Below are 22,756 nucleotides of genomic sequence, written 5' to 3'. Positions count from 1 at the left end.
AATATTCCCACTCAACATAATCCAATCCTTCGTTACAATGTCATCACCTCGAGCGATCTACCTCGACTTAGTATCTTCTTAGGGATAGGTGGCAGACCAAGTGGTAGCAGACCCAGACACATAAAACATCGAGAGTGGATGACTATTATGTCGTACGTGTTGACAAATATGCCTGAAGTACAATCATACATTGAGTAAGTGCTTCCTATATTTTTCACAGCTAATCACAATTAAGTTTATCTATGACTTAGCTTCCTTCTAATTGCTACAGAGAATTCACTCTTGAATGCTGGAACGTAGAAATGCCTCCTACCGAAGAGGAGAGGGAACATATCTTAAAAAAGGCGGTAAAGGAAATGGCGGTTTCATTCCTTGGTTCGTGGCAAAAGTATGCCAATTTGTCCAACTTTCTTGAAGTGTCGACATTTCAAGTTGGTGTCGTTTTCAACTCATACATCAAATTTTCTTATTGAACTTGTAGGCAAAAGGGACCCTATGAGAGCCGATTTGAAAGATTTCTCCATAGGCTTCACATGTTCCGCCAAGAAATTAAATGCTTACGATGTGAATGGGTATTGCTTTCATACCCATTCTTAAGACATGAGTCGGCCCGGTGTAAAGAAAATAAATAGCGGGATCGAAACACTAGGGTCAGATGGACTTTACTACTATGGTAGAGTCGAGGAAATGATCGAGCTGGATTACGGTTTGGGCGACCGGCAAAACCCCGTTGTATTCAGATGCCATTGGTTTGACCCAACCAGAGTCAGGCGACACCCAGACATTGGATGGGTCGAAATTCGGCGAGCATACAAGTATGACGGAGATGATCTCTATATTTTGGCTAACTAGGACAAGCAAATATTCTATCTACCCTATGCATGCGAAACTGTGAAGAACCTAAAAGGCTGGGATGTTGTGATCAATGTACCCGCGCATAGTAAACCAGCTGCTCCAACCGATGAAGATTATCAACGCATAAATCCTAACAAATATTAGGGTGAGTTCTATCAGGAAGATGGGCTCATAGGAGAATTTAGTATTCACTTGCCCACTAACGACGACATGGAAGTAGACAATGAGCAAGATGAAGATGATGGAATGGAAGGAGGCGACGAGCCAGACGCTGATGAAATCATTGAAGACCCCATGGACCTGAATTTACTTGAACGAGTCCGTCTAGGTGAAGACGATGAGTCAGACGTTCCATCTCCAGACTATGATTCAAGATGGTGGGACGACATGCGTGACAGCGATGATGAAACTCCAGGGCCAACTAATGATCCAAACGATGAGGACTATGACTTTTGAAACTTGTAACAACTCTATGTACCATCAATTTGTACCAACAAGATGTGTGATAGCGATGTAAACCAACTCTACGTACTATCTACTCCTGAATGTAAACTTTGCTAAGTCTAAATACTTGATGTACTTCTAGACGTAAGACAAATCTATGTTCTATGAACTTGTGCTTCTTGGCAAGAAGTTCTCACCCTATGATTTTGAACTTTTGCACATGTTTTTTGTGATATCATATGAACTTTTAAACGTGAACTTATGAAGTGCTCTACTTTTGCATATGAACTTTTAAAGATGGCCTTCTCAACTACTTTAGTTTCGCATATGAACTTTTGAACTGCTTCTGCATATGAACTTTTTAAATGTCCCTTTCTGAACTGATTTTGTTTTGGATATGATGCTTTCAACATGAACTAATCGCAATATTGTTTCTCGGTGTAGGTGACTGAAAGATGACATGCAACAAAAACAAAAAAGTTGTGAGACTTGGCAATGTGATTGAAAGGTTAGGCAAGGCGACGAGGGTCAAAAAGAAGGGCACATGTGTGACACGTTCCACACAGGCAGGCAGGGGCAAACATGACACAACGAGCCACAGTGGATGGTCCCCGGGCTAGACGAGTTGATCATACCCTTGTACCACGTGTTGCCAGCCCTATCCCCTCCGCCCATTCCGAGGAGGAGTCGGAGGAGGAGGAGAATGAGGATCCATCTATGGAGGAAAGGGAGGAGGCAGAGGAGGAGAGGGAGGAGGCAGAGGAGGAGTGGGAGGAGGACCTACTTGCGGAGGAGGAGTTGGAGGAGGGAGAGTATGCGGTGGAGGATTCGGCAAAGGACATGGAATGGCCGGTTCCTAAGGAGACCAAAATCTGGTTGCGTGGGGTGTCCACTCTCCCTTCGCGACCATATCTACATAAAGGGATCATTGTTAAACCAGTCGGTGTGAAGTAAGTGCTTCTATGGACTCTTAACTATGTCTTTACTTTCAAGTTTTTTGCCAATACTAACTTACTTGCCTTTCCATTGTGCACGGCCTTGGTGGTTATTCCAGAAAGCACAATCCCACCACGCCAGCCAAGCACCATCATTGGTTGTCTTTGCAGGCATTATGACCCTGTCCTGGTTCCCGTAGGAGACGACAAGGAGGAGCCAGCTTGGTCTTTGGAGCATTGGAAACACGCTCCAGATACCAAATACAAGTGGGACAGGGAATACCGCAATGCTGCAGAGCCGGTGGTCAATGATTTTTGGGTAAAATTCTTAGACAATTTTCATAGTTATTTCTTTGCCAATATTCAAAATCATTGCATCGGTAACTGTCTTATGTGAATTGATGCATTTTTGTAGGACTTCTTTACTTGCGTTGAGGGTATGGAGGATGAAGCTAGTGATATTGTGGAGGATATTGCCAAGAAGGTTGTCCAAAACATGCCTTACCACGCTCGTGTCAATTCCGTGGTGAAGTATTTCGCGTATGAACGCAAGATGCTTCTCCCAAAGGCGCTAGCCCATAGAGTGCATCTCACCCGTCCATGTACATGAAGGTAGTTTCCATTTAGTTGTGATTGTCTGGATTAAAACAACTTAGTTTCATTCCTAAGTTGGATGTATTTGACATGTTTCAAGCGGTTCCTCCATGGTGCAACAACAAGATTCCTTGTTACCAGCAAATCATATCCAGGTGGATAAACCTAGACTGGAGGTCCACACACACAGCGGCTTCGGAGCGGCGTGCCTTGATGGGTGGTCCGGTACACCTTCAAGGCAACCTCAACCTCCATGCTTACCTGCAGAAGAAGGTACTAATATCATTTGGCTTATGAACTTCTCAACTTGCGCCTTTATGGATATTATTGCTTCTATTGCAGAATAGGGAGAGAGGTGGGGGTGAAGCGCTTCTCAATAGCTTCATGGGATTATGTCTCCCTGTAAGTCAAAGAAACCGGAAGGGGGTGGGTCAACCCAGGGGCTGGCTTGAGGATTAATGCATATAGTGCAAAGTTCAAGGAGTGCAACGGGCCCGACTCTGATCTGGCCTCACAAGGCATTGACGTTATGGTTTCCCTAAAGTCGGGAGAAGGCAAGAAGCATGGCCGGTTATATGTTGGTGACAGCTCTATCTGTAAGAAAACCATTCCAAAACTCCCCACCTCCGTGCTACCACATCGAGCTCAGGCCCTGCTATTGAGCGTCACCCACAACCTTGGATGGACATGCTGCATCAGTTCCATGTATGCTTTGCTTCACTGATCTTCCTTTTGATTTCTTCTTTGCATTGCAACGATGGTGAACTTTTTGTGCTGGCATATTGTAGGTCCGCCTAGAGGAAGAAAGTAGGTTGCGACAGGAAGAAACCAGGTTGCGGCTGGAGGCTCATGCCAATGCCCTACTTCAACAAGAGCAAGCTATGAAAATGCGGCAAGCCCTAATTCAACAGCAGGAATTCATGGCTAAACAACATGCAGCCTCGCAAGAGAAGTTTGCTCGGTTCAATAATAGTATGGAGTGTTCTACTTTGCGAATCTTCCTCCTGTTTCGCCTCTTCCTACTTTCAGCTTTGTAAGTCTTCAAGTTTTCAACCATGCATCTTACCATCATGCTTAAAGCATCTTACCATCTTATCATCATGCCTGAAGTGTCCACATTCAGGAGAAGGCTTAAATGACTTTGTGGTTGCTGGATCTACACCTGCCCAAGTAAGCCTAGTGACACGCACTATGGCTCAAGATGCTTTGACCTCCATGCCACAATGATCACTCGAAGTAGTTGTGTATGCTTGTGCATTGTTCATGCTTGTGTCTTGTCGTTGGTTGTGCCTCTCAACTCACAACTTTGCATTGCTGATAGTAGAGCCCACAAGTGTTGATCCTTGTATTATTCATACTTCTTAGCTTCAAGTTGAAACTTATATGTTGATGCTTGTCGACTCTTGTGCCTTATCGATCATTTGCAATTGAATTTTGGAAACTCATGCATGTGGTAATGAACTTATAGGTTTGCATCACGGATGCCGTCGATGGTGGGCATACATGTTGCGGTGGAAGCTCATTGCATATTGTAGGTTGAACTCATGATTTCTTTTGTGAACTCTTGTTGCATATGTCCGCATGTTGTTGTGAACCCTCCTTGAATATGTATGCGTGCTTTTGTGAAACTATATCGGATATGTATGCGTGTCTGGACTTTGAACTCATCATCGGTTTGTTATTGTTGTGAACTTGTAATATATTGGATATGTATCCATGACTGTATCGTTTGTAAATTCTTGTTGCACATGTACGCATGCTTTTGTGAAACTATATTGTTGTTGTGATCTATTGAATATGTAATATATTGTTGTTGTTGTTGTTGTGATATATTGGATATGTAATATATTATTGTTGTGACATATTGGATATGTAATATATTGTTGTTGTGATCTTCATTGGATATATAAATAAATACATATATATATATATATATATATATATATATGTTGTTGCTGCTCCCTGGAAAAAATATATGTTAGTGTGCGCTATACACTAGTGGAGAAAGGGGTATTAGAACCGGTTGGTAAGGGCCTTTGGACCCGGATACACATTCGGTGCTATGTATCCGGGACTAAAGGCCCCCCCTTTAGCACCGGTCTCTTACAAACCGGTGCTAAACGCCTCCACGTGGGCGCCGAAGAGTGTGCGCAGGCGGAGGACCTTTAGAACCGGTTGGTAACACCAACCGGTCCTAATGCTTTTTTTTCTTTTTTTTTCCTTTTCTTTTCAGGGTTTCCGATTCCGTATTTCGGTGTTTCCGTGTTCCGTATTTTCAGGGTTTTCGTTTACGTGTTTCCGGTTCCGTATTTCCGTTTACGTCTTTCCGATTCCGTGTTTCCGATTCAGTGTGTCCGTGTTCCGTTTTTTACGAACACGGAATCGGAAACACGTAATCGGAAACACGTATCCGGAAACACCGATTCCGTGTTTGCGGTTAAGTGTTTCCGATTCCGTGTTTGCGGTTAAATGTTCATGCACCAAATAAAAGTACATATATACATGTAACACGAAGTACTGGACTGATTATCATTACATAATTTGAAGTTCGTTTCCTATAGCTGTATACTTGCATAGAGAAGGGAGCTGGCTATTGGTTCATAGGATGGAAAAATTCTCCGCCTTCATCTATGACTTGCGTGAGGAGAAATCCTGCCAATTCCTCTGCAACTGCCTTGCAACGTTGGATTGGTCTGAGCATCGCCCGCTTTCGTTGCAGCTTTAAAAGAAGTAGATGAAAACAATTAAGTTATGAACAAAACTAAACATAATTGATGGTAACATAAATAAAGTTGTGAAGATCCGGTTACGTACCTCTAGATTTCTGGAAGTACGGGATTTCTCATTGATAATCCTGTGAATGTACTCGCAAACGTAGTATCCACAATAATCAGTGCCCTGTGGTTGTTGCGGGACGCCCTATATACGAGAACATAATTCAGTCAAATTAATAATAATCAAGAGAATGGTAATGGTATTGAAACCAGGGTACGTAGTACTACTTACTTTGTTAATCTGAAAGTGGAGCTTGTCTGCCCATGTACCAGGTTCTTCCTTGATGAACATTTGCCAAACCCTGGCCGACAAAGAAAAATGAATACAAGAGTTAATTATTACTTACTTGATATCAGGAAATGAACGAAAAAGAGGCCGATGAACGAAAGAGGCCGATATATATATACCTTTGAAGCATCTGACGCGCGCTCTTCCATTTGTCAGCGTCCCAGGTTAACGGGTCCCAGACTTCAACTTGTCCTTGATCGATTCTAATGATGAACAACATGAAGTGGGACCTGCGCACGTGTACACACGCAGTCATGCATACTCATCAATTACACTTAACATCAGGTAAGCAAAATGGAATGTGTACAAGACAGTAACACTCACTTGAATCCATAGGGCCAAAGTATTTCTTTTTTGGTACTTTGTCGCTTCAAAAACCTTAGCAAATCATCCGGTGTATCTTTGTTGAACTTTTCTATTGTCTCTTGATGAAACGAATACGGGTCAATGAACCCAAAGTCCCAGATTCCTGCCAGCCTGCATTCACGAATCTTCATTCTGCGTAGTAGCGTACAAAAAAGAATGTCTCATGAGTGATAATTATACGGGCAATGAACGCGAGCTTAACTAAATAATTAAATTACACAAATAAATCACTTACAAACAGTAGCAGCTGACGATAGCTTTGTCGAGGGCACGTTGATTGTACATCTGGAAAAAATCATCGAACCCAACCTCCACACCGTACTCTTCGAAGTAGTGTTGATCCTGAACTGCCGCCATGATATAGTCTCTCTTTTGCCTTGCGGCCTCCAAGTACCAACCATGTAAATTCCATAGTTGGGTTTTTAGAGCACTAGGATTTTCGACCAGAGGGTGCTCGTGCTTATATTTATATACCACATCAGCAATAGCGTAACCTATGTCGCCCATGCGTGGACCGGACACTGAAGCCTGGTCAGATAACACCTTGAGCGGGGCAATTGACTATGCTTCTTGTTGTCCGAGCTGGGGAACTTGTTTCCCGCATTTCGTCTGCTCCGCCTGCTTCATCTGTGCGGTGTGCATCTTTTCAATGAACCGTTCATAGTCTGAAAGGGGCGGCGGTGGCAGCGGTTCAGGATAATATAAGTTGTCGATGGTGCGCTCAATTTTCCACTTTGGTACGTTCTTCAGAGTTTCCTTCTAGATGTCTGGAGGGGGCTTCAGGGGAAACCGTGTGAACCATGCTTTGTTTTTGGCTTTCACGACCTCGTCTAGTTCCTCCGGAGTCATCAGGCCTGGTAACTTTGGGGGAGTCTTGACTTTATTGGGTTTCCTTTCTCTTTTCTTGGGAGGAGTCCCGTTTCTTCTGAACTGCAGCTTCCGCTTTGCCGTACCCGTAGTGGGCGCATCCGTCGGCTCACTGGAGTGCACGGGCGATGGACTCTCGGCCTCGGGCTCCCTATCTTCGTTGTGGGGTGGACTTGGAGGTGCGTTGGGGGGTGGACTTGGAGGTCGTGCATTCTCTGTACGAAAGTGAAAAAACTATTAAAAATAGGCTTACATGTGGTGCAACATTCAGTAATTGTTGGAGGTGGTGCATTTGTACCTGGAGGAGTCGGTGGCCTTGGCGCCGCGTTAGGAAACACGATGTGTTTCTTCTTCCACAAGATGATACCAAGCTCCATTTCTCCCAGTGTCTTCTCGCCTTCACCTCCAGGAATATCAAGCTCAATTGACTGGCATCCCGGCGTAATTGTTGACAACCCGACACGAGCATGGGATGCTGGAATCTGACCACCATGGTAGGTTGCTCCAGGTTGATTCGGTAAAGCATAGCCTGACGCCACCATGAAGGATATGTTCCCCATTGGCATATGTATCTCACAGTTTGTCTTCTCCGTGACATCATCCACGGGGTAGTGAGGCGCCGACGGTTCGACTGCAGGACCGTCTTCTAGCTGCAGCTGCGTGGAACCCACGCTGCTTCTATGCTGAGATGGGACGGCATCTGCTACAGGATCGTCTTCTAATTGCTGCTGATCAGCGTCAGGTGCAGGATCTTCTTCCTCCTCTTCAGTGTCAGGTACAGGGTGTCCCCCTTTCTTCAAGAGAAATGCCACCTTTTCTTCTAATGTCGATATCCGTTCCAGCGCCTTCCTCTTGCTTCTACCACGGCTTCTGTAAGTGCCAAGGTCCGCCGGAAACCCTTGGTTCCACGGGGTAGTGGCTCCAAAGCCTCGTGTTCGTCCCCACTTTTTGGGGTTCCCGAGTGCCTTCGTCAACTCGTCGTTCTCTCTATCAGGAACAAAAGTTCCTTTTCGAACAGCTTCTATTGCCTTCTCTAGATCTGATACGACTTGTCTTATTTTTTCCGACCATGGTCCCTCCGCAACAATCATCCCATTCTCAGCGTCCAACGTTGCCCCATGCGCGAACATCCAGAACTTGGACCTATCGGGCCAGTCATGTGTCTGTGGAATGATATTTCTTTTCAGAAGCGCATCTTCATAGCGTCGCCACCTAGGCAGGGCAGTCATGTAGCCACCTGACCCCAAAATATGGTGATATTTCTTCTTCTTCGCATTCCCCGTATTTGTGGCTGATCGGGATGTAAAGACACCCGATTTCTTGTACGCCTTAAAATCAGGCCAAGCGTCTCTTATCTTCACTAGGTGCCTAGTGAAAACTGGATCTTCGTCCTTATATTTCTTCCACAAGTCTTTCTTCCACCTCTGGAATTGTGTGGCCATCTTCTTCAAAGCCCACTCCTCGACTTTCTTCTTCTGATCTTCCGCTACGCTGAAATTTAGCCAGACCGTGTCGCAAAGCACTCTTTTCAATCTGTCATCGACATAAGTAGCTCCAACGTTGGCGCCGGTCTTCGGCTTATTCCATTCTATTAAGTTGATCGGGACCAGGTCTCTTACAACAACTCCGCACTGATTTACAAATTTGCGATAAGTTTCTGGGGGTTCCAGTGGTTTGCCATCAGCAGCAACTTTATCGATCGAGTACCTTGCAGTATCTTTCAACCTTGCGGCCGGGCCTCGTTTCGACTTTGTCTCAGTACTTGCGCTAGGTGTTCCGGAGGGCACCTAAACGGGAAAATAATGATTCGTTAGTAAGTGCAATACAAATTAATTGTTGCGTGAACAGTGACTTGAGATATACATTGGCAGAGTTTGTTCCGGAGGGCACTTCTGCATCTACTACATCTTCTATATTCTCAGCTCCGTCACCGGAGTCGTTCAAAAATTGATTGCTAAATGCATGTCCACCGTCGTCATCATGATATATGGCCGTTGCATCTTCAAAAATCATCTGGCACATGTATCTTTCCTTCTCCGCCTCAGCCATTCCCGCGAGCTGATCGGCGTGCTGATCATGTGGTTCTTGGGGATCCATAGCTCAACACCTGCTAGTAACAAGAATTTAACTTAGCAAAATTATTTACGGAAAAGTTTTACGGAACCGGAAATTTTACGGAAAAGTTTTACGGAATCGTCGGAAAGTTTTACGAAATCGTCGGAATCGTCGGTTTAGGGTTTTACGGAATCGTCGGAATCGTCGGAGTCACCTCACGTTGCACGAATGTTGACCGACTTCTTGGAGTAGGGGAGTGTCATAGGGGCCGAAAGTGAAAGCTCAAGGAATCGGTGTTGCAACTGTGCAAGTAAAGCAAGAAGAAACAGGTGGCCGGTGATGATGGTAGCCATCACCCATCCCTTTCACCGTCCAATCCATGCCAACTAATATCTCTCTCGATTTTTATGCTAAAATATCAGAGCTCTAGGCGATGTGAATCCTATTTTCTGATTATGTATGCCGCGACATTACAATTTGGAGCTTTGATGCCAAAGAAAGTTCACGGGACCTTGGTAGCGAGAAACACACGAAGTTCAGGGGACCTTGATAGCCAGAGCAACACGTATGGCGATTTTGACTGAAAAAGTGGGTCTACTAGAATCGTCTTCCTCGCTTTAGCGACATAAATGATGAAGGCGGCTTCAAATCGAGCCGTGAGAGCATCTCTAGCAGGTACGATTTGTACGTCGATAGAACAAATCCCATATAAACCAATTGAATTTACGACAAGGTCCAACAAAATAGCAGCCTCTCCCGTAGAAATGGCCGAGAATATGCATGATCACGTAACTTTTTTTTTATAGGATGTCCTATTCGGGCCGGAAAAAAACTAATATCTGTTGGGGAACGTCGCGTGGGAAACAAAAATTTTCCTACGCGCACGAAGACCTATCATGGTGATGTCCATTTACGAGAGGGGATGAGTGATCTACGTACCCTTGTAGATCGTACAACAGAAGCGTTAGTGAACGCGGTTGATGTAGTGGAACGTACTCACGTCCCTCGATCCGCCCCGTGAACAATCCCGCGATCAATCCCACGATCTAGTACCGAACGGACGGCACCTCCGCGTTCAACACACGTACAGCTCGACGATGATCTCGGCCTTCTTGATCCAGCAAGAGAGACGGAGAGGTAGAAGAGTTCTCTGGCAGAGTGACGGCGCTCCGGAGGTTGGTGATGATCTCGTCTCAGCAGGGCTCCGCCCGAGCTCCGCAGAAACGCGATCTAGAGGAAAAACTATGGAGATATGTGGTCGGGCAGCCGTGAGAAAGTCGTCTCAAATCTGCCCTAAAAGCCCCATATATATAGGAGGAGGGAGGGGGACCTTGCCTTGGGGTCCAAGGGACTCCCAAGGTGTCGGCCGAGCCAAGGGGGGGAGGACTCCCCCCCCAAACCGAGTTGGACTTGGTTTGGTGGGAGGAGTCCCCCTCCCTTCCCACTTCTTCCCTCTTTTTTTTTCATTTCCTTTGATTTCTTTCTCTTGGCGCATAGGCCCCCTTGGGGCCGTCCCCCCAGCCCACTAAGGGCTGGTGTGCCTCCCCAAAGCCTATGGGCTTCCCCGGGGTGGGTTGCCCCCCGGTGAACTCCCGGAACCCATTCGTCATTCCCGGTACATTCCCGGTAACTCCGAAAACCTTCCGGTAATCAAATGAGGTCATCCTATATATCAATCTTCGTTTCCGGACCATTCCGGAAACCCTCTTGATGTCCGTGATCTCATCCGGGACTCCGAACAACATTCGGTAACCAACCATATAACTCAAATACGCATAAAACAACGTCGAACTTTAAGTGTGCAGACCCTGCGGGTTCGAGAACTATGTAGACATGATCCGAGAGACTCCTCAGTCAATATCCAATAGCGGGACCTGGATGCCCATATTGGATCCTACATATTCTACGAAGATCTTATCGTTTGAACCTCAGTGCCAAGGATTTGTATAATCCCGTATGTCATTCCCTTTGTCCTTCGGTATGTTACTTGCCCGAGATTCGATCGTCAGTATCCGCATACCTATTTCAATCTCGTTTACCGGCAAGTCTCTTTACTCATTCCGTAACACAAGATCCCGCAACTTACACTAAGTTACATTGCTTGCAAGGCTTGTGTGTGATGTTGTATTACCGAGTGGGCCCCGAGATACCTCTCCGTCACACGGAGTGACAAATCCCAGTCTCGATCCATACTAACTCAACGAACACCTTCGGAGATACCTGTAGAGCATCTTTATAGTCACCCAGTTATGTTACGACCTTTGATACACACAAAGCATTCCTCCGGTGTCCGTGAGTTATATGATCTCATGGTCATAGGAACAAATACTTGACACACAGAAAACAGTAGCAACAAAATGACACGATCAACATGCTACGTCTATTAGTTTGGGTCTAGTCCATCACATGATTCTCCTAATGATGTGATCCCGTTATCAAGTGACAACACTTGCCTATGGCCAGGAAACCTTGACCATCTTTGATCAATGAGCTAGTCAACTAGAGGCTTACTAGGGACAGTGTTTTGTCTATGTATCCACACAAGTATTGTGTTTCCAATCAATACAATTATAGCATGGATAATAAACGATTATCATGAACTAAGAAATATAATAATAACTAATTTATTATTGCCTCTAGGGCATATTTCCAACAGTCTCCCACTTGCACTAGAGTCAATAATCTAGTTCACATCACCATGTGATTCCAACGAATCCAACACCCATATGGGGTCTGATCACGTCTTGCTCGTGAGAGAGGTTTTAGTCAACGGTTCTGAAACTTTCAGATCCGTGCGTTCTTTACAAATCTTTATGTCATCTTATAGATGCTGCTACTACATGCTATTCGGAAATGCTCCAAATATCTACTCTACTATACAAATCCGTTTCACTACTCATAGTTATTCGGATTAGTGTCAAAGCTTGCATCGACGTAACCCTTTACGACGAACTCTTTAACCACCTCCATAATCGAGAAAAATTCCTTAGTCCATTAGTTACTAAGGATAAATTTTGACCGCTGCTAGTGATTCAATCATGGATCACTCTCTGTACCTCTCAACATACTTTGAGTCAAGGCACACATCAGGTGCGGTACACAGCATGGCATACTTTAGATTCTACGGCTAAGGCATAGAAGACGACCTTCGTCTATTCTCTTTATTCTGCCGTGGTCGGGTTTTGAGTCTTACTCAAATTCACACCTCACAACGCAACCAAGAACTCTTTCTTCGCTGATCTATTTTGAACTCCTTCAAAAACTTGTCAAGGCATGCATTTTATTGAAACTTTCATTAAGCGCTTTTGATCTATCTCCATAGATCTTTGATGCTCAACGTTCAAGTAGCGCAATCCAGGTATTCCTTTGAAAACTCCTTTCAAACAACCTTATATGCTTTACAGAGATTCTACATCACTTCTGATCCACAATATGTCAACCACATATACTTATCAGAAATTCTATAGTGCTCCCACTCACTTCTTTGGAAATACAAGTTTCTCATAAACCTTGTACAAACCCAAAATCTTTGATAATCTCATCAAAGTGTATATTCCGACTCCGAGATGATTGCACCAGTCCATTGAAGGATCACTGGAGCTTGCATACTTGCTAGTACCTTTAGGATCGACAAAACCTTCTGGTTGTATCACATACAATGTTTGCTCAAGGAAACCGTCGAGAAAACAATGCTTTGACATCCTACGTGCAATATTTCATAAATAATGCATCAACAACTAACATAATTCTAACAGACTTTTAGCATCGCTACGAGTGAGAAAGTCTCATCATAGTCAACTGTTTGATCTTATCGAAAACATCTTTGCGACAAGTCGAGCTTTTCTTAATAGTGACTTATCACCATCATCGTCTGTTTTCCTTTAAAGATCCATCTTTACTCAATAGTCCTCTGACCATCAAGTAGTTCTTCCAAAGTCTACACTTTGTTTTCATACATGGATCCTCTCTCGGATTTCATGGCTTCCAGCCATTTGTCGGAAACCGGGCCCACCATCGCTATCTCCATAACTCGTAGGTTCACTGTTGCTCGACAACATGACCTCCAAGACAGGGTTACCGTACCACTCTGTAGTAGTACGCAACCTTGTCAACCTACAAGACTTGTAGTAACTTGATCCAATGCTCGATGATCACCATCATCAGCTTCCACTTCAATTGGTGTAGGCGCCACAGGAACAACTTCCTGCACCCTACTACACACTGGTTGAAGTGATGGTTCAATAACCTCATCAAGTTCTACTACCCTCCCACTCAATTCTTTCGAGACAAACCTTTCCTCGAGAAAGGATCCGTTTCTAGAAACAAACACTTTGCTTTCGGATCTGAGATAGGAGATGTACCCAACTGTTTTGGATATCCTATGAAGATGCATTTATCCGCTTTGGGTTCGAGCTTATCAGACTGAAACTTTTTCACATAAGTGTCGAAGCCCCAAACTTTCAAGAAACGACAGTTTAGATTTCTCTAAACCTCAGTCTATCCTGTGTCATCTCAACGGAAATACGTGGTGCCCTATATAAAGTGAATGCGGTTGTCTCTAATGCATAACCCATAAACGATAGTTGTAATTCGATAAGAGACATCATAATATGCACCATACCAAATAGTGCGTGGCTATGACGTTCAGACACATCATCACACTATGATGTTCCAGGTGGCATGAACTGCGAAACAATTTCCACATTGTCTTAACTGCGTACCAAAACTCGTAACTCAGATATTCATTTCTATGATCATATCATAGACAGTTTATCCTCTTGTTACGACGAACTTCACTAAGAAACAGAATTGAACTTTTCAATATTTCAGACTTGTGATTCATTAAGTAAATACTCTAGTATCTACTCAAATCATCATTGAAGTAAGAACATAATGATATCCACTGCGTGCCTTAGCACCCATTGGACTGCATACATCAAAATGTATCACTTCCAACAAGTTACTATCTTGTTTCATCTCAATGAAAACAAGGCCTTGCTCATGTGGTATGATTTGCATGTCACTAGTGATTCGAAATCAGGTGAGTACAAAGATCCATCAGCATGGAGCCTCTTCATGCAATTTATACTAACATGACTCAAGCGGCAGTGCCACAAGTAAGTGGTACTATCATCATTAACTCGTATCTTTTGGCACCAATATCATGAACATGTGTAACACTACGATCGAGATTCAATAAACCATTGAAGGTGATTATTCAAGCAAATAGAGTAACCATTATTCTCTTTAGATGAATAATCGTATTGCAATAAACACGATCCAATCATGTTCATGCTTAACGCAAGCACCAAATAACGATTATTTAGGTTTAACACCAATCCCGATGGTAGAGGGAGCGTGCGACGTTTGATCATATCAACCTTGGAAACACTTCCAACATGTATCGTCACCTCGCCTTTAGCTAGTCTCCATTTATGCCGTAGCTTTCATTTCGTGTTACTAATCACTTAGCAACCGAACCGGTATCCAATACCCTTATGCTACTAGGAGTACTAGTAAAGTACACATCAACATCATGTATATCAAATATACTTCTTTCGATTTTTGCCAGCCCACTTATCTACCAAGTATCTAGAGTTGCTCCGCCTTAGTGACTGTTCCCCTCATCACAGAAGCACTTAGTCTCGGGTTTGGGTTTAATCTTGGGTCTCTTCATTAGCGCAGCAACTGTTTTGCCGTTTCACGAAGTATCCCTTCTAGCCCTCGCCTTTCTTGAAACTTAGTGGTTTTACTAACCATCAACTATTGATGCTCCTTCTTGATTTCTACTTTCGCAGTGTCAAACATTGCGAATCGCTCAAGGATCATTGTATCTATCCTTGATATGTTATAGTTCATCACGAAGCTCTCACAGCTTGGTGGCAGTGACTTTGGAGAACCATCACTATCTCATCTGGAAGATTAACTCCCACTTGATTCAAGTGATTGTCGTACTCAGACAATCTGAGCACACGCTCAACGATTGAGCCTTTCTCCTTTACTTTGTGGACAAAGAATCTTGTTGGAGGTCTTGTACCTCTTAACAAGGACACAAGCATGAAATCACAATTTCATCTCTTTAGAACATCACTTATGTTCCGTGACGTTTTACAACGTTTTCGGCGCCTTGCTTCTAAGCCATTAAGTATTTTTGTACTGAACTATCGTGTAGTCATCAGAAACGTGTATGTCGGATGTTCACAGCATCCACAGATGACGCTCGAGGTGCAGCACACCGAGTGGTGCATTAAGGACATAAGCCTTCTGTGCAGCAACGAGGACAATCCTCGGTTTTACAGACTCAGTCTGCAAAGTTTGCTACTATCAACTTTCAACTAAATTTTCTCTAGGAACATATAAAATAGTAGAGCTATAGCGCAAGCTACATCGTAATTCGCAAAGACCATTAGACTATGTTCATGACAATTAGTTCAATAAATCATATTACTTAAGAACTCCCACTCAAAAAGTACATCTCTCTAGTCATTTGAGTGGTACATGATCCAAATCCACTATCTCAAGTCCGATCATCACGTGAGTCGAGAATAGTTTCAGTGGTAAGCATCTCTATGCTAATCATATCAACTATACGATTCATGCTCGACCTTTCGGTCTCATGTGTTCCGAGGCCATGTCTGCACATGCTAGGCTCGTCAAGCTTAACCCGAGTGTTCCGCGTGCGCAATTGTTTTGCACCCGTTGTATGTGAACGTTGAGTCTATCACACCCGATCATCACGTGGTGTCTCGAAACGACGAACTGTAGCAACGGTGCATAGTCGGGGAGAACACAATTTCGTCTTGAAATTTTAGTGAGAGATCACCTCATAATGCTACCGTCGTTCTAAGCAAAATAAGGTGCATAAAAGGATTAACATCACATGCAATTCATAAGTGACATGATATGGCCATCATCACGTGCTTCTTGATCTCCATCACCAAAGCACCGGCACGATCTTCTTGTCACCGGCGCCACACCATGATCATCCATCAACGTGTTGCCATCGGGGTTGTCGTGCTACTTATGCTATTACTACTAAAGCTACATCCTAGCAAAATAGTAAACGCATCTGCAAGCACAAACGTTAGTATAAAGACAACCCTATGGCTCCTGCCGGTTGCCGTACCATCGACGTGCAAGTCGATATTTCTATTACAACATGATCATCTCATACATCCAATATATCACATCACATCATTGGCCATATCACATCACAATCATACCATGCAAAAACAAGTTAGACGTCCTCTAATTTTGTTGTTGCATGTTTTACGTGGTGACCAAGGGTATCTAGTAGGATCGCATCTTACTTAAGCAAACACCACAACGGAGATCTATGAGTTGCTATTTCACCTCATCCAAGGACCTCCTCGGTCAAATCCGATTCAACTAAAGTTGGAGAAACCGTCACTTGCCAGTCATCTTTGAGCAAAGGGGGTTACTCGTAACGATGAAACCAGTCTCTCGTAAGCGTACGAGTAATGTCGGTCCAAGCCGCTTCAATCCAACAATACCGCGGAATCAAGAAAAGACTAAGGAGGGCAGCAAAACGCACATCACCGCCCACAAAACCTTTTGTGTTCTACTCGAGAAGACATCTACGCATGAACCTAGCTCATGATGCCACTGCTGGGGAACGTCGCATGGGAAACAAAAATTTTCCTACGCGCACGAAAACCTATCATGGTGATGTCAATCTACGAGAGGGGATGAGTGATCTACGTACCCTTATAGATCGTACAGCAGAAGCGTTAGAGAACGCGGTTGATGTAGTGGAACGTCCTCACTTCCCTCGATCCGCCCCGCGAACAATCCCGCGATCAGTCCCACGATCTAGTACCGAACGGATGGCACCTCCGCGTTCAGCACACGTACAGCTCGACGATGATCTCGGCCTTCTTGATCCAGCAAGAGAGATGGAGAGGTAGAAGAGTTCTACGGCAGCGTGACGGCGCTCTGGAGGTTGGTGATGATCTCGTCTCAGCAAGGCTCCGCCCGAGCTCTGCAGAAACGCGATCTAGAGGAAAAACTATGGAGATATGTGGTCGGGCAGCCGTGAGAAAGTCGTCTCAAATCTGCCCTAAAAGCCCCATATATATAAGAGGAGGGAGGGGGACCTTGCCTTGGGGTTCAAGGGACTCCCAAGGTGTCGGCCGAGCCAGGGGGGGAGGACTCCCCCCCCCCAAACCGAGTTGGACTTGGTTTGGTGGGAGGAGTCCCCCTCCCTTCCCACTTCTTCCCTCTTTTTTTTTCTTTTCCTTTGATTTCTTTCTCTTGGCGCATAGGCCCCCTTGGGGCTGTCCCACCAGCCCACTAAGGGCTGGTGTGCCTCCCCAAAGCCTATGGGCTTCCCCGGGGTGGGTTGCCCCCCCGGTGAACTCCCGGAACCCATTCGTCATTCCCGGTACATTCCCGGTAACTCCGAAAACCTTCCGGTAATCAAATGAGGTCATCCTATATATCAATCTTCGTTTCCGGACCATTTCGGAAACCCTCGTGACGTCCGTGATCTCATCCGGGACTCCGAACAACATTCGGTAACCAACCATATAACTCAAATACGCATAAAACAACGTCGAACTTTAAGTGTGCAGACCCTGCGGGTTCGAGAACTATGTAGACATGACCCGAGAGACTCCTCGGTCAATATCCAATAGCGGGACCTAGATGCCCATATTGGATCCTACATATTCTACGAAGATCTTATCGTTTGAACCTCAGTGCCAAGGATTCGCATAATCCTGTATGTCATTCCCTTTGTCCTTCGGTATGTTACTTGCCCGAGATTCGATCGTCAGTATCCGCATACCTATTTCAATCTCGTTTACCGGCAAGTCTCTTTACTCGTTCCGTAACACAAGATCCCGCAACTTACACTAAGTTACATTGCTTGCAAGGCTTGTGTGTGATGTTGTATTATCGAGTGGGCCCCGAGATACCTCTCCGTCACACGGAGTGACAAATCCCAGTCTCGATCCATACTAACTCAACGAACACCTTCGGAGATACCTGTAGAGCATCTTTATAGTCACCCAGTGACGTTGCGACGTTTGATACACACAAAGCATTCCTCCGGTGTCCGTGAGTTATATGATCTCATGGTCATAGGAACAAATACTTGACACGCAGAAAACAGTAGCAACAAAATGACACGATCAACATGCTACGTCTATTAGTTTGGGTCTAGTCCATCACATGATTCTCCTAATGATGTGATCCCATTATCAAGTGACAACACTTGCCTATGGCCAGGAAACCTTGACCATCTTTGATCAATGAGCTAGTCAACTAGAGGCTTACTAGGGACAGTGTTTTGTCTATGTATCCACACAAGTATTGTGTTTCCAATCAATACAATTATAGCATGGATAATAAACGATTATCATGAACTAAGAAATATAATAATAACTAATTTATTATTGCCTCTAGGTCATATTTCCAACACATACAACAATATGGATATACGAAAATATGGATATACCGTACGTGAAGAAGATGAAGTGGGCGGCGAGGAGGCGGCGTGGGGCGGCGCGCGAGGAGGCGGCGAGGAGGCGTCGCGAGGAGGCGTCGAGGAGGCGACGGCGCGGCGAGGAGGCGACGGCGCGGCGAGGAGGCGGCGAGGATCGGCGAGGAGGCGACGCGAGGAGGCCGCGCGCGAGGAGGCGGCGAGGATCGGCGAGGAGGCGGCGGCGCGGCGAGGAGGCGGCGAGGATCGTCGGCCGGCGAGGCGGCGCGAGGAGGCCGCGCGCGAGGAGGTGGTGCGCGAGGAGGCGGCGAGGAGGCGGCGAGGATCGGCGAGGAGGCGACGGCGGCGAGGAGGCGGCGAGGAGGTCGAGTCGGCGAGGAGAGAGGCGGCGAGGAGAGAAGGCGAGGAGAGACGCGCGGCAAGGCGAGAAGTTGGCGACCCCGGAGAGGTCTAGACCCTTTAGCACCGGTCTGTGTTAACAACCGGTGCTAAATACCCTTTAGCACCGGTTGTTAACACAGACCGGTGCTAAAGGGTCCAAAAATTGGGCGCGAACCGAACCCACCTTTAGGACCGGTTGTTGTTACAGACCGGTCCTAAAGGTTTTTTTCCTTTTTCTTTTTTCCTTTTTTCTGTTTCCTGTTTCTTCTTTTATTTTTATTTTTTCCTTTTTTCTGTTTCCTGTTTTCTTTTTCTTTTTGTTTCCTTTTTCTTTTTCCTGTTTCTTCTTTTATTTTTCTTTTTTCCTTTTTTCTGTTTCCTTTTTTCTTTTTCTTTTTGTTTCCTTTTTCTTTTTCCTGTTTCTTCTTTTATTTTTCTTTTTTGTTTCCCTTTTTTGTTTTCTTTTACATTTATTTACAAATTGTCAAAATGTCATTTTAACACTTAAAAAATAAAAATGATATTTATCAAAATGGTCAAATTTAGTGGAAACTGGTCAAATTTTTAATATTTATCAAAATGGTCAACACAATTACATAAAAGGTTTGATACATTATTACACATCACCAACAACACCCAATATCTATTTTTCTTCTTGCCTTTCTTCTGATTGCGCCGTAACCATGGACTATCTTCATCATTTAACGGGATGCTTGGATCATCTTTGACTTTGAAGGGAGGAATTTCATCAAATTTATTGTAATCTTCTGACATGTCTGTCTTGTCCTTGACTCCCACGATGTTTCTTTTCCCTGAAAGAACTATGTGGCGCCTTGGCTCATCGTCTGATGTATTCGCTTCCTTATCTTTTCTTTTTCTCGGTCTGCTAGACATGTCCTTCACATAGAAAACCTGAGCCACATCATTGGCTAGGACGAATTGATCATTGCCGTACCCAAGATTCTTCTGATCCACTGTTGTCATTCCGTACTTCGGGTCTACCTTCACGCCTGACAGGTTGAACCATTTGCACCAGAACAAAGGGACCTTAAAGGAAGGTCCGTAGTCAAGTTCCCATATCTGCTCTATGTAACCATAGCATGTGACCCTTTGCCCGTTGTCGTCTTTTGCATCAAACCGGACGCAACTGTTTTGGTTTGTGCTCTTTTTATCTTGGTCTGCCGTGTAAAATGTGTTACCATTTATCTCGTACCCTTTAAAGGTCAATACAGTCGAAGATGGTTGCTTGGCCAACAAGTATAGCTCATCTTCAACAATGTTGTCATTAATGAGACGTCTTTGCAACCAACCGCCGAAAGTCTTCTCGTGTTCTTTAGCAATGAAATCTTCAGGTTGCTCCGGGTATTCCAAGCGTAAAATATCCTTGTGTTCCTGGATATATGGAGCCGCCAAGCTGGAATTAACTAGAACTGTGTAGTGTTCTTGAGTGAAAGATTGCTCGTCCATACATGTTGTTGATTTCTTTCCTAGTGTGCCTTTTCCATGCAGTCTCCCCTCATGGCGCGACTGAGGAACACCGATCGGGTTCAGGTCAGGAATAAAGTCAACACAAAACTCAATGACCTCCTGTGTTCCATAGCCCTTGACCATGCTTCCTTCTGGCCTAGCACGGTTTTTAACATAATTCTTCAAGACTCCCGTGAACCTCTCAAAGGGGAACATATTGTGTAAGAATACAGGACCGAGAACGGAAATCTCTTGGACTAGGTGAACTATGAGGTGCGTCATAATATTGAAGAAGGTTGGTGGGAACACCAACTCGAAGCTGACAAGACATTGGACCACGTCCTTCTGTAAACTTGGTAGAGTTGCTGGATCGATTGCCTTCTGAGAAATTGTGTTGAGGAATGCACATAGCTTCACAATGGGTACTCGCACGTTTTCTGGCAGAAGCCCCCTCAATGCAATCGGAAGTAACTGGGTCATGATCACGTGGCAGTCATGAGACTTTAGGTTTTGGAACTTTTTCTCTTCCAGGTTTAGTATTCCTTTTATGTTCGACGAGTAGCCAGACGGGACCTTGATACTGCTCAGGACTTGGAAAAAGATCTCCTTCTCTTCCTTGGTAAGAGCGTAGCTGGCAGGACCTTTAAAATTCTTTGGATTCATCAGGTCGTCTCGTTCATGCATACGTTGGTGGTGCAGCCGTGCTTTTGGTGTATCTCTCGACTTCTTCCCATGCACGCCCAATAAGTTTAGCAGGTTCACGCAAATATTTTTCGTCACGTGCATCACGTCGATCGCAGAGCGAACCTCTAGGAATTTCCAATAGGGTAGTTCCCAGAATATAGATTTCTTCTTCCACATAGCTACGTGGTTGTCGGCGTCATTCGGAACAGATTGTGCGCCAGGACCCTTACCAAAGATTACTTTTATATCCTTGACCATGTCATATATATCAGTACCTTTAGGGAGGGTTGGCTTCCTCCGTGTATCTGCCTCGCCTTTGAAATGCTTTCCTTTCTTTCTTACGGGATGCCTGTCTGGAAGAAATCGACGATGCCCCGGGTACACATTCTTGCCTATATGTATACTTTCAGTCTCGCCTAAACAGTGTGTGCATGCGCTGTATCCCTTGTTTGACTGTCCTGAGATGTTACTAAGAGCGGGCCAATCATTGATGGTTACAAACAGCAACCCTCGTAGGTCAAATTCCTCCTGTTTGTACTCGTCCCACACACGTACACCTTCGTCAGCCCACAACTCTAAAAGTTCATCAACCAGTGGCCTCAGGTACACATCAATGTTGTTGCCGGGTTGCGACGGGCCTGGGATAAGCACTGGCATCATAATGAACTTACGCTTCATGCATAACCAAGGAGGAAGGTTATAGATACATAGAGTCACGGGCCAGGTGCTATGACTGCTACTCTGCTCCCCAAACGGATTCAGGCCATCTGTACTTAGACCAAACCTTAAGTTTCTTGGGTCACGTGCAAAGTCCTCGTACTTATCGTCGATGTTTCTCCACTGCGACCCATCAGCGGGTTGTCTCAGCATATCGTCTTCCTTACGGTCTTCTTTGTGCCATCGCAGCAACTTGGCATGCTCTTTGTTTCGGAACAAACGTTTCAACCGTGGTATTATAGGAGCATGCCACATCACCTTGGCAGGAACCCTCTTCCTGGGGCGATCGTCGCCCTCAACATCACCAGGGTCATCTCGCCTGATCTTATACCGAAATGCACCGCATACCGGGCAGGCATTTAAATTCTCGTGCTGACCGCGGTAGAGGATGCAGTCATTGATGCATGCATGTATCTTATGCACTTCCAATCCTAGAGGGCAGACAACCTTCTTTGCTTCGTACGTACTCCAGGGCAGCACGTTATCTCTTGGAAGCATCTTCTTCATTATTTTCAGCAGCTTTTCAAATCCCTTGTCAGATATTCCATTCTCTGCCTTCCATTGCAGCAATTCCAGGGTGGTGCCCAGCTTTTTCTGGCCATCTTCGCAATTTGGGTACAACAATTTTTTGTGATCTTCTAACATGCGCTCCAACTTCAACCTCTTGTTTTCACTTCCGCAATTTATCTGTTCTTCACGAATGACCTGACGAAGATCATCATCAGACTCATCAACAATGTCCTCAAGTTCAGGCTCGTCTTCCCCCATTTCAGTATCACCGTGTTCACCGAACATAGGATAGTTATCATTATCCTCTTCTTCTTCATTGTCTTCCATTACAACCCCTCTTTCTCCGTGCTTG

The 22,756-nt window shown here is 44.8% G+C and overlaps 1 pseudogene; it reads left to right on the top strand.

Moving 5' to 3' along the window:
- Positions 1–1,881: 1,881 nt before the first annotated feature.
- The window catches only part of LOC123397214, a 58,199-nt pseudogene continuing 37,324 nt past the window's right edge, over positions 1,882–22,756 (top strand).

Source organism: Hordeum vulgare, chromosome 5H (genome assembly GCF_904849725.1).
Source record: "Hordeum vulgare subsp. vulgare chromosome 5H, MorexV3_pseudomolecules_assembly, whole genome shotgun sequence".
Taxonomy (NCBI): domain Eukaryota; kingdom Viridiplantae; phylum Streptophyta; class Magnoliopsida; order Poales; family Poaceae; genus Hordeum; species Hordeum vulgare.
The sequence above is the reverse complement of the archived record's forward strand: the minus strand, read 5'-3'. Positions and strand labels throughout refer to the sequence as shown.